Source organism: Alligator sinensis, unplaced genomic scaffold (assembly GCF_000455745.1).
Source record: "Alligator sinensis unplaced genomic scaffold, ASM45574v1 scaffold1127_1, whole genome shotgun sequence".
In the NCBI taxonomy this organism is placed as follows: Eukaryota; Metazoa; Chordata; order Crocodylia; family Alligatoridae; genus Alligator; species Alligator sinensis.
Genome location: NW_005842693.1, coordinates 223,875 through 236,462, shown reverse-complemented (window position 1 = coordinate 236,462; position 12,588 = coordinate 223,875). Strand labels below are relative to the sequence as shown.

Below are 12,588 nucleotides of genomic sequence, written 5' to 3'. Positions count from 1 at the left end.
TCAACTTTAAGTGTCTGCTATAAATGTTAACAGTAGTTTCTGCAATTAGGAGTGTGCCTTTAAATACAAAAGTACTTCCCCACTATCTTTTTTAATATCTGAAAGTAATTTTTGGTTCTTTAAAAAAGTATATATTCAAACCACAGCCTGTTGCCATAGTTACTACTGTATGCTACTGTGAATAGCTTATTTTACATGGGTAGACCTATAGGGTTTGGAAAGCATAATTATTTTAGTCTTTCACTGTTTCCCCTTTAGCTAGGCCACCATCCTTCTACTGCAAAAAAAAAAAAAAAAAAAAGAATGTTGTAATTAGCCCAGAGTGCACTGCAGAACAGACTTCTCTGAGTTGGTGGCAGCTGTGTTGCCAAATTTTTTAAGCAGCTTTTAAGACATAAGCTACACATGAGGCAAAACAGGTAAGAACTGTGCTTTTTTTCCCCTCCTATAATGAAGTTTTTTGGATTGTACAACTTGACACTGGAGAATGTAAAATTGTCTTGTAAGTGACAGTAAGTGTTTCTGGAAGCTGGATGGGTTTTATGGCATAAATTTTGTCATTTATTTAATCGTTCTGGTTTACCTTAAAATAAAAAGAAGGTTTTAATAGTAGATGAGTTTCAAGAAATTAGCCCTTACTGTTCTGAAGAGAAACTTGTTATTATGAAAACTGTAAGTCCAAATGCATTCTTTTTTGTACTGGAACTACAACTTACACCAGTGAATAATCTGTTTGAGTTAAATTTTCCAAATGTGATTTGCAAAGTGAGCTCTTTTTATGCAATTTGACCTTTGGCAGTGGTGGACAGTCCCTTGTGCCCATGTGGAGTCATTCTGGGGCTCTGAACAGAACACAAATGTGATTGTCAGGTCTAGGCGTTAAACAGCCAACCAAAAAGCCTTTCAATGAGTCTTGGTGCTTTACAGGGTATTAATTTGTCTTTCCTGATTCCTATTCCTCTGGAAACCTTAAAACAAGTCTCTTGATATGTTTTTAAACCACAGTCCTGATGGTTTCACTACAGTTTCTTCTAGTAGTATATCTGAATAGTATCTGAAATATACATTTAGAAAGAGCACGGGGTAGCCATGGTTGTACGATTCTGATTTTTTATTCCTCATTGTTTTGTTATGAAGGTCTAATCCTGTTCACCTCATACAATTCCTGTTGATTCCAGCAATTAAAATGCAGAAATAAGGTGAGCAGGACTTGACCTGGTATCGAATGACTCTTTCAAGATCATGATTGTCCTTTGAAGCTTTTTATTATGGACAAGAGAATCATTTGTAAAGTCTAATATAAATTAAAATGATGAATTCCTATGCTCCTAATTTCCTGGTATAAAATATATTGTTGCCAGTGGATGTCCCACCAGTGTTTGATGGTTAAAGGCTATGCAGGAATGAAGCCAGAGTCCACTTGGACTGAACTCCCTTGCTTCTTATAATAGGAGGTTAAACTAAATGGAAGTGAACCCCCTGTTTCTGACATCTCAATTCCAGCACTTATTAGAGAGCAATAAATAAACCATCTTCATGGAAAATTCAAGGGAAAGTGCATATATTATAATTACTCATTCTGAACTTGACAAACAAGTTAGACATTTATATGCTTTTGGGCTAGTAGAGCTTTTAAAAATATTCTATTGCTTTTAATAAAATTTTAAAGTAATTATTTAGTGTTTGCCCAAGATTTTCTAAAAAGCATGGAGTTTTTTAAGTGCCAAGTTTGAGAGATGTATATTTGTTTTGTTGAAAGGCATATTATGATAATACAATTGAAACACTAGAAACCGCTCTATAGTCTTTAAAATTAGTTATAATTTTCCTCTGTTTCCTTAAATCATGAGCAGACGTTCTTCACTCAAGAATTCACATTGCGTTCACAATATTTAAACATGTCAAGAGTTTTTCTTTATAAATATATTGCAGAAATTAACATACAAATTTGTGAATGAATAAAGAGGCTTATGAGGAATATCAAACATAAGGAATTGCTTAATAAGGATCACAAGAATTTGTTTAGTCTACTTTTTAAGTAAATTATGGACTCTGCTTGAACAATAACTGACAATGGCTAATTGGGTCAAGCTGTTGATTTTTGAATGTAGAATGCTACTCACTGGAGCTTGAAAGTGATAGCAAGAGACCACAAGACATATTTCAAGTTAGATTAATTTGTTGCCTGCTTTTGTAAAAAAGAAAAAGAAAGACTAGTATGATACTCCATCATTCAGCTTTTAAAAGGGCTCTTTAACAGCAATTGGTTACATTTTGTTAGCTACTATGTTGACATAAGAGGATGTTTTCATTTATTTATTCTTTATGTGATGCACTACAGTGATAAATATTCACTGCAAAGTACATGCAGTATGAAAAATATATCCTCATTGTCATAAATTTGTACGAACTTGTAGGAAAGGAACTTGCTTTGGGTGTGCAGTCTGATGGTGTTGGTTAAATAATGACACTTTCTATATTAAATTCATATCACTTCTGTTGGCAACGTTTGTAAGTTGAAGGACAATAAGCTAAGTATGTTACATTTACTCTGGAACTGTTCAGAGTGAGAAGCAGTGTCATAGCAATGAAGTTTGGCACCTGGGGTAAAGCCTGCAGCAGCAGTCCACCCTTGCCCCCCCCCGGCTTGCTGGTGAGTGCATGCAGTGGCGGGAGCCACCCTTCCTCTGTCCCAGTACCTCTCCCCCACCCCTCCCCCAACAAGCCGCTTGCAGCTCTGTCCCGTACCCTGCCCTGGCTGGGTAGTGCTTGTTGGCACCCCTTCACTTCAGCATCTGGGGCGGTTACCCCACTTTCCCCCCTGACCCTTTGCTACGGCACTGGTGACAAGGGTTGATGATGTATCCCAACCTGTTTTTGTTGTCTTGAAATTATCAGCACTGATGCAGTGTTTAAAATGTTTAGGTAACTCTAGATTAATTTCTGCCACTGCTACTCATATTGATTAGCACCTGAATCAGGACAAAACACTGTTGGTTCTTTGAAGTGTTGGGGGAGAAGGAGAGGGAGGGAGGGGGGCATACATAATACAAGTGCAGGTGGCAGAATCTGGCCCTCAGTGAGTATGTGTATGAATTTGTGCATATGCATGCATGCATGATTATAGACAGCAGGCCTTTGCAGAGAAGTTTCGTTACTCATTTCTGATTTCCTGCTGTAGGCAGAGCAGGCTCTTTTGAATAAGCAACAACTACTAGACTATATAAATAGCCTATTTTTTATAATGCAGTAATTGAAAAAGGATTGTTGAGCCACATCTTTAATAAAAGCAGAAGGATTACTTCATGCTTTATCATTTACGTTGTTCTGATACAAAAAGCGCGCGCTACTTCTGAAGAAATGCATTCTTGAAGTAAAGCTAGTAATGCTTTTGTGCTGCACATAATGAAAATATGCAGAGATGAGTTCATTTCACAGTGCTAGAAATATTTGAAGTACAGAGAGACTATTTAAAAATACTTTCACCTGTTCTCCATAATACCATGCCCTTTCTAGGATGACCTATGGCTCAGCCATTTCCCTTCAGGACATTTTATACTAGGAATTGGAAGGCAATGTGGAGAGTGGTTATTTCTTGATGAGCCAGCAACTTCTCTATTGTAGCTCTTTTTTAGAAAATGATGTGATCTCATTTCTTCATTTAATAACACTAAGGGATTCTAATACCACAAGGATACACCCTTAATCTTTCTGTCACTCCAGAAAGTGAGGCTATAATCTGCCTTGCTGGGATGGATTTGAGGTGTGATAGCACACAAAGTTCAGAGATGAGTATTGCTTCACCTCTTAACAGGTTTGTGATAACTCAACCATTAATAAGAGTTCCTCTTTTTCCAACTTGTTTCCAGTCATGGTGTTATGCAATGACCCCAAACCAGGAAGAGCAACCCTTTTCATAACACTTTGTGCTCAAAATGCCAAACCCCTTCCTTTTTTTTTAGCCATATATGAGATTAGATGTTGTCATATTGCTGTGCCATGGGGTATTTCTTAAACTTCATTGGGAAGATTATTGGTCCATTATTTTGTTCAGCACATCATCTGGGAGACCATGGATTCTTTTGGCTGATACATTCTTATGATTTCTTTTAATTGCCTTTCCCGCTGGTTAAGCATTTGAACTTCAGGTGTGTGTGCCTGTAGATGTGTGTGGAGGCTACTCCAAAGTGCTGTAATTACAGAATGTTGGAGCAGACTTGATTAATCAAGAATGAATGCTAATTAGTGCACCTCCTCATGTATCAGCATCCCCATACTTCAAAATGGTGGCAGGGCTCTTTAACTAAAGCTCGTTGATCGACCTTTAGTTGAAGTGCCCCACCACCATTTTGAAGCATGGGGACACTGATACATGAGACACTGTGGGTGCTTTAATTAGAGCAGCTCTCAGAGCTGCTCTAATTCAAGCGCCTCCGCCCACTTTTGGAGTACATGTGAAAACGCCCTCAGATACTATGGTGGTTAATGCAGTGGTGGTGAATGCTCTTTCTCTGGCCATGTACAAACATTCATTTCTAGCGGTAGAAAATTTCCATTACTAGAAATGATTCCAAGCAAGGAAGCAGTACAGATCTGTAACCCCTGCTCCCCCTTCCCCTCCCCTAATTTTTACACCTTCCTGAGACTGGGGTGATCCCGGTCTTGGGAAGGTGTGGGCTGCTCTAGTTTTCCTGGTCCCAGGGGACTGAAGCAGCAAGACAAAACTGCCTGCCTGCTTCTCCAACCAGAGTCCCTTGTGTGAGAAGCAGGCAGGGACTCACAGTGTTTCTGCCTCTGCTCAGCTTCAGGCACTGGAATCTGAGTGCACTGAGCCCAGCAGCAAAGCCCCTGCCCACTTGACACACCTGGGACTCTGCTGTGAGGCTTTTCTCTGCTACCCTAGGGAAAGCCTCCCAAAGCTGAGCTCCCATATCTCCAGCTTTCCCTTGCTGCCCCTGCTACCCACCTAAGCATTTGAAAGTCAGCAGAGCAAGGAACTCAGCTTGCAGAAGCTTTTCCCAAGCCTGGCTTCCAGCTCCACTGGATTCTTCTTGCTACCTCTGCCTTCCAGAAAAGTGGGGGGCAGTGACATGAAAAGCTGGAAGGGTCAGGAGCCAAGCCTGGGGAAAGCCTTGGGGCAGCACTGCTCCCTACACTTGGGAGCTGAGCAGAGGGGCCAGTGTACCAAAGCCCCTGCCTGGTTATCACAGCTGCCCTCCCTTTCTAGTCCTATGGGATCAGTGGGGGCAGCTGCCCCGTACACCCTCTCCAGACCAGATCACTCCAATTCCTTGAAGCCACAGGGAGTTTTTTTCTGGTTCCCCTCCTCCTGGTTACCTGGTTATTCTCTTCTGAGAAAAACTGTCCTTGAAGCAGTTTAATCCTGGTGGATCCTATTTTTGCTCCAGGAGTAAAAGTTTCAACGTCTGCATACTTTTGGTTTCTACTAGGATGCGATTCTCTTTGTAAAAACTGAAGGCCTGTATGTTCTCTCTCTCTCTTTCTTTCTCTCTTCCCCCCGCCTCCCTCCCCTCCCATAGATCATAGATTTAAAGCTAAAGTAGAAATGGAAATTAAATCCAGTGTGTGTGGTAAACAGGGATCCTGGTTTTCCCTGGTAAAAGCCCTGCTGGTGTCCCTCACTCCCTACCCACAGCCCTCTAGCTCTGCTCATGCCTCTTGCCCCCCCCCAGCCTTGCTGGTGTCCCTCGCCCCCCGCCGACAGCCCCTGCTCCCCCAGCTCTGCCGGAAGGGGCCCCCAGCTGCCAGAGCTAAATACCTGGGTTCACAGTCCCCTGCCCTCACTCCCTCATGCTGCCTGCTGTGGACTCGGGCAGGGATGGGGCTGGTTGTGCACACCCCCCAGATCTGTGTTGCGGGCTCAGGCTCCCACCCTGCTGCCCTGCTCCAGGGCCTCCACAGCCTGGTGGGTGCAACCTGGTGTGGCAAGGAACAGCGAGGCCACACAGGAAAGCTGCCTGCTAGTGCAAGCTCCGTGCTGCACTGGTGATGTGCCCCCTGTGCATGGCTGCTTTGAGGGGCACACACCCCATGCCACTGCCCTCACTGTAGCCATGTGCACAGAGGGGTGCATCATCAGGGCAGTGCAGACTTTGCAGTGGCAGGCAGCTTCTCCATGCGACTCCATTGTTCCCTGCCATGCCAGGTTATACCCGCTGGGCTGCGGAGGCCCCAGGGAGGGCAGAGGGCAGGAGCCTGTGTCCACAGCGGGCAGCCCACGCCTGCCCCACACACAGATCTGAGGGGAGTGGGTCCCCCAAGCCCCCTCAGGAAGTCACTGCAAAACTACAAAATCTGCGGGTTTTTCCAGTAAAATGAGAAATCCGGTTTTGCCTCTGGTAAAATCCACTGTTTACTCCATTTTTTCCATGGGAAATGGAAAACCCAATCCCTGATGATAAATCAAAGCTAAAATAGAAATGGAAATCAAATCAAGTGTGCATGATAAAGCTCAACAGAGAATTCAAAGGTTACATATAAAAATAATGCACAAAACTATCTAAACTAATGGAAGAAGCATGGGGTAGAAGAGAAGTGGGCAGAAAATAAGGCATTATAGAACAAACTGAATAGATAATAGATTAGAACCATATGCTACCCAGAATTAGTAGTTAGAAAGGTAGGACATCTGAGCATAGAAATCTACCTGTCAAAACAGGGCAACAATACAGTTGTAGGTATCAAAAGATTGAACTCTTTGAGTGCTACCAGTAAATCTAGTAAAATCCCAAGAAGAAATAGCACAGTCTGTTTAGAACCACAAGACCCACTGTAAAATTTTAAAATGGCGGTTTCTTTCAGATGTCCAGATATAACTTGTGGAGATACAAATCTTATCTGAAAGGAAAACTACCATAGAATCCCTGTGGGTAAAAATTCCATACTTGGATAAAAAAAGAATATAATACTAAGCTTGTAGGAAACTGAAGCTGATTATGAAATACTGAGGGAGATGGGGGAGGGGGGGAGATGTTAGGGAAGCTGCTAGAATGGGGCAAGCTATAATAATAGGAGACTTCAACTATTCTCACATAGACTGGATAAACACCTCATCAGGGCAAGATATGGAGATAAAAATTCTGGATATGATAAATGACCGCTTTCTAGAACAACTTATCTGGGAACTCACAAGGGCAGAAGCAATTCTAGATCTAGAAACACACAGGACCTGTTCAAGAGGTATCTGTTGGCGAGTCTCTCTGTAATAGCAACCCTAACATCATTGCATTCAACATTCTAGCAGGGGGGAGCAAACCAAAAACAGTCCACCACGCTGATTTATAACTTTAGGAAGGGAAATTACACAGAAATTAAGAAATTAATTAGAAAGAAGTTTAAAGGATCAGTCAAAAATGTACAAGGCCTTAGGCAGATTGGAAGCTGTTTAAAAATACCGTTTAGAGGTTTAGGAAAAGCGTACACCACACATCAAAGGGGGTACCAAGCAGACCAGTAAAACCACTGCATGCTTTAATAGCAGAATTAAGGAAGCCATTTAAGGCAAAAAGGGATCCTTCAAAAAATGGAAGGTGTGCCCAAATTAGAAAAACTGGAAGCTCACAAACTCTGGCAGGTCAAGTGTAAAAGTGAAATAAGGCAGGCCAAAAAAGAATTTGAGGACAGTCTGTCTAAGTGGGAAGCCAGCTAGAGAATCAGTGGAACAGTTAGATGACGAGGATATAAAAGGTGCACTCGGGGATGATAAGGCCATAGAAAAAAAGCTAAACAAATTCTTTGCATAGGTGTTTAGTACAAAAGATAGTGGGGACACCTCGATGCCAGATCAATCCAATCCTTCCTAGTAGATAGCTCTGACTAGTTGGACCACATTGAAGTGGTAACAAAAGACATTTAAGTACAGATTGGTAAATTAGGTACTAATAAGTCACCAGGCCCAGATGGCATTACCTGAGAGTTCTGAAGGAATTCAAAGTTGAAATTGCAGAAGTATTGCCAATAATATGTAACCTATTGTTACTAATAGCCTCTGTGCTAGAGGGCTGGTGGGCTGCCAACATAATGCCAGTCTTCAAAAAGGACTCCTCAAATGATTCTGGGAGCTACAGACCACTGAGTCTCACTCCATTCCTTGAAAGTGGGTAGAACTAAAAAAATAAAATCAGTAGTTGCATGCATAAATATGATCTGCAGAGGAAGAGTCAGCATGGTTTTTGTAAACGGAAATCCTGCCTCACCAATGTGCTGAAGTTCTCTAAGGGTGTCAACAACCATGTGGACAAGGGGATCCAGCTGACATAACATAGTTGGGCTGTCAAACACATTTTGACAAGGTCCCTTAGCAAAGACTAAAAAAAACCTTGTGTTGCCACAGGGTTGGAAGGAAGCTTCTTTTGTGACTGAGAGCTGGTTAAAAGGTAGGAATCAAAAGGTAGAGCTAATTGTCAGTTTTCAGGATGGAGGGAGGTCAAAAAAAGTAATCTGCAGGGATCTGTACTGGGCCCAGTTTTTTTCACCATTTTCATCAAAGACTTGGAAATGTGGGTGCACTGTGAAATCTCCAAGTTTGCAAATGATACCAATTTATTCTGAGTAGTCAAGTCCCAAGCTGCAGAAAGATTTGACCAAGCTAAGTGAGTGGGCAAAAAACATAGCAGGTGAACTTCAGTGTTGTTAAGTGCAAGATGACCTCAATTATATGTACACAATGCTGGGTTCTGAACTAGCTCAGGAAAAGTCTCAGGAAAGAGACCTTGGAGTCACTGTAGATAGTTCTCTAAAAATGATAGCTCAATGTACAGTGGAAACCACAAAAGCCAATAAAATGTTTGGCACCATTAAGAAGGGAATAGAAAACAAAACAGAATATTGGCATGCCATTATACAAATCCATGGTGTGCCCATATCTTCAGTGCTGTGTGCAGTTCTGGTCTCTGCATCTCAAAAAGGCTGTAGTTGAGTTGGAAAGGGTGCAACAAAAATAATTGGAGTATGGAGCAGTTGCCATACCAAGAGAGGCCACAATGGGTAGGGCTCTCCAGTTTGGAAAGGAGAAGGCTGATGGAGGATATAATAGAGGTCTATAAAATAATGAAGGGTATGGACCAAGTGAACAGGGAGCTGTTCACCAAATGACAGAATATGAGAAGTGGGGTGCACCCACTGAAATTAGTGGGAGAAAGGTTACAAACTAACAAGAGAAAGTACTTGCTTACGCAACTTATAGAATTCATTGCCACGGGAGGTGATAGAGGCAGGCAGCATAGCCAGTTTCAAAAAGGGACTAGAGAAAATCATGGATGATAGATCTATTAATAGCTTTTGAACAGAATGGTTAGAGATGTTTCCTCTGGCATCTCTAAATTGATAATGGTGGATGTCAGGGAGGATAATGGATAGGGGGTAGATCACTTCAGGTCTATTTGGTTCAATGCTTTAGCATCCACTCCTGCCTCTGTCAAAGGGGCTAGATGAACAATTGGTTTGACCCAGTATGGCACTTGTTATGTTCTTAACTTAACCTGATGATGAAAAGATGAAACTGTAATTAGACAGGTTGCAGATGATGTTTTAAGGCAAAACTACAGATTTAAGCTTCTTCAAAATACAGGTGTAAACCAGTGAGAAAACTTAATTGGAGAACGAACGTTGGCAGTCAGCACATTGTCTGTCCCTCACCATGCTCCCCTGCTTCTCAAGTGTTCAAGTGATAGGTTGAAGTCTATGAAGTCCAATAGATTATCATAAACAGAAAGAAACAATCCTTCCCCCACAACTGGGGTATCAAGTCTTAGCACCCTTGGCCTAGTGCCTGACCTCCCCAGAGACACATAAAATAGTTGTTCTCCTACTTCTCACCCTGAATACCTGTGTAAAGGAATGAAGCTAAGGATTTGATAATGCCCTGTATGTTGTCATCCAGGGGTCATTTATGCACATTGAAACATAGAAGATCAAGTAGAAATAACTTTTTTAGTTACACAACCTCGAATAGAAGCAAAATTCTTAATAAAAGAGGAGTTTAGGATTAGCTGAACAAGTAGTATTATTGGTTTCCTAATGTTGACACAGCAAAACTGTTAGTCAAAACTGAAGAATGTGAGCTGAGTAATGTGGGAAGATAAGGAAAGAGCGCATGGAGAACAGATCAGCATATAGTGTTCCTCTAAGTCTTGCTACTTTAATAAAACCGAAGTAGCAAACTCATTTGTTTTACATAGTGAAACTAAACAAAAGGACTAGGAAGAGGTTGTTTTAAGCTACTACCTGAAGTTTCAGAAAGTCTCCAAAAGTTACAAATATGCAAATAAATCCAAGTAGCATTCAATTGTGGCTGAGGGAGCATAAAACTAACTTCCATGTCAGTATATAAGATTATATGAAGTATGTTTGAGTGAGTTGGATCTGGATTATAACCAGTCCCATTCAGAATTAAAAGAAAATAAGCAGTGCCATTCAAAATAAAGGTAAGGTTGAGAAGAGGAAGGGAAGTCTGACAATTCATAAGACCCATCTTGTCCAGTATATTTTCAAGAAAACGATTCTAAATGAGAAGCACTGCATCAATATCAATAGAAATGTGTAAAGCAAAAAAAGCTCTAGGCTTTCATGGCTTCTGTCCTAATATGTTGACTGTTTCCTTTGAGTACTTTGTTGTTGTCTCTAATCTTTATTTTCCTCATAATTTATCCCTTGGTATTTGGTGGGGAGGGCTCTGGACACAGAGCAATTTTCTTTTCATTAAGTAAAACAGTAACAATATGAATAATATTGTCATTTCGATTTAAAGAAATTGGCACTGGAGCTGCAGTCTAGAAAAAAGAGTTATAGACTAAATCAAATTATGGCCTGAAAATGGAAGACTGCTTTGTGAAAAGAAAACAACAGGGCACCACTAGTTGTGACAGTATCCAGCTGAGTGTGTTGCTGTGGTAACCAGTTGCTTCAAGTCAAATGAATCTAGTATCTTGTTAAAAGTCAAAATAGTAGGAGGAGAACGCTGATCAAAAATGCATAATAAAATACTCAAGGATCACAAGATACAAAGTCATTTTGAAGTCACTCTGTCAAATTTGTACCTGTAAATGTGAGGTAAGTGGGGCTAGTGGAAGATGGGATGGGTAGAACAGCAGACAGGCTTTCAGAAATGCAAGGAAAATAACATTGTATGTTAAAGTACCCATATTGGACTAAAGGAATAACCTGAACAGTTAGCCAAATGTAAGGATCAGGTCACCCATGACTGAAATGATGTCAGGAGCTAGTAATGACTTCAACCAATCAAGCTAAAAAAATCATACTTAAGGCCGATCTTACTCTGTCCAAGGTTCTAACTATAATACATGTTGGTACAGTCTCAGAGTAGCACCTTACACATTCAGATACAAGGTATTAGTTATTTCAAGGTGCGCCGTTTTCTTGCATCATTCACAGAGGTTCTTTTATTTTTCATGATCATTTCTTTAAAAAATAAAGTTTAAGAAATTCAGTTTTCTCCATTTTTCAAATCCAAGACGCTTCCTCAAACAATTATACACAATAACTTTACTGACAAAGCATTTCCTTTCCCATAGTGAGGTACTTGAGTTGCTGCAAATACCTTCTAATATAGTAACACACTGTACACATGTATATGTGTGTGTCTGCACGTATTTTTATTTGGAACACTCTGTATTTGTATTTGTTTGATAAATGAACAAAATCGCCTCCAAAAAATTGTAATGAATAGACAGAGTAAATAACAGTTTTACAGATTTTCATGTTCTCATATAATTAAAGTCTTTATATTTTAAATATGTGTAGCGTTGTAAATTATGACTTGATTGTTACCAAATACTTAAGAACATATTTAACTCTTTTTGAAATAAAAGAAATTGAAAATCCATGAGGGAATGGTTCTGCTTATTGGTAGCTTTGCCATGGAATTCATATTAAATTAGATGAGGCCTGAGGTGGAATGCTAATCAGAAAAAAAATCCTTTATTTTTAACTTCCTGAGCTGTGTGCAACTTGACTACATGAGGATCTTCTGGTATCTGCACTTCGACTCTACCTGCTTTTTTTAAGAGGTCCATTGTTGCACTTCGCTGTGGTTACTAAGGAGACCAGTCTTTTCTAGGGATAGATCCTCCAGTAGGAAACTTTCTCCTCATCATTGAAAAACTGATACAGCCACCTGGACACTATCCCACTTTTTACACGGTCTATCTTCTGATGGCACAATTATTAATGTGTTAAAGGGGAACAGAGTGGGGCTGGTTTGGAAGTAAACTTTTTCTTAGTGGATTTTCATTTTATTTTGACATCTTTAATTAGGAAAACCAATTCAGAAAAGCACTATAGTGATTAAATTATGAACACCGACGTAATATATACATATTTTTTTAATTCTGCACAATTTAAAAGATTTAAAATCTCTAAACAGGATAAACAGTAGTTTTAAAGATATTGCTACTTTCTCTATTCATCTGCATTTTATGAGGTTTTCCAACGGGGTCAGGGGGAGTCCTGTGCCCAGTCCTGCAAAAGGCAAGAAAAGTAGCTCACAAGCTTGTAGAATCAGGACTAAACTTTATAACTGTGTTTAGCAGAAGGGAACTACTTCCCTAC

At 40.5% G+C, this 12,588-nt stretch overlaps 1 protein-coding gene across 2 annotated transcripts in view; it reads left to right on the top strand.

Annotated features, from left to right (window-relative positions):
* Positions 1-250: 250 nt before the first annotated feature.
* Positions 251-12,588, top strand: part of MBNL1 (muscleblind like splicing regulator 1) — a 212,885-nt gene continuing 200,547 nt past the window's right edge. Inside the window, exon 1 of one of the 2 annotated variants that reach the window (XM_006034034.3) lies at positions 251-419. The gene's annotated coding sequence lies outside the window, so the exon portion shown is untranslated. The remainder of the gene's footprint in view (positions 420-12,588) is intronic. The other variant, XM_006034022.3, reaches the window with a different exon arrangement.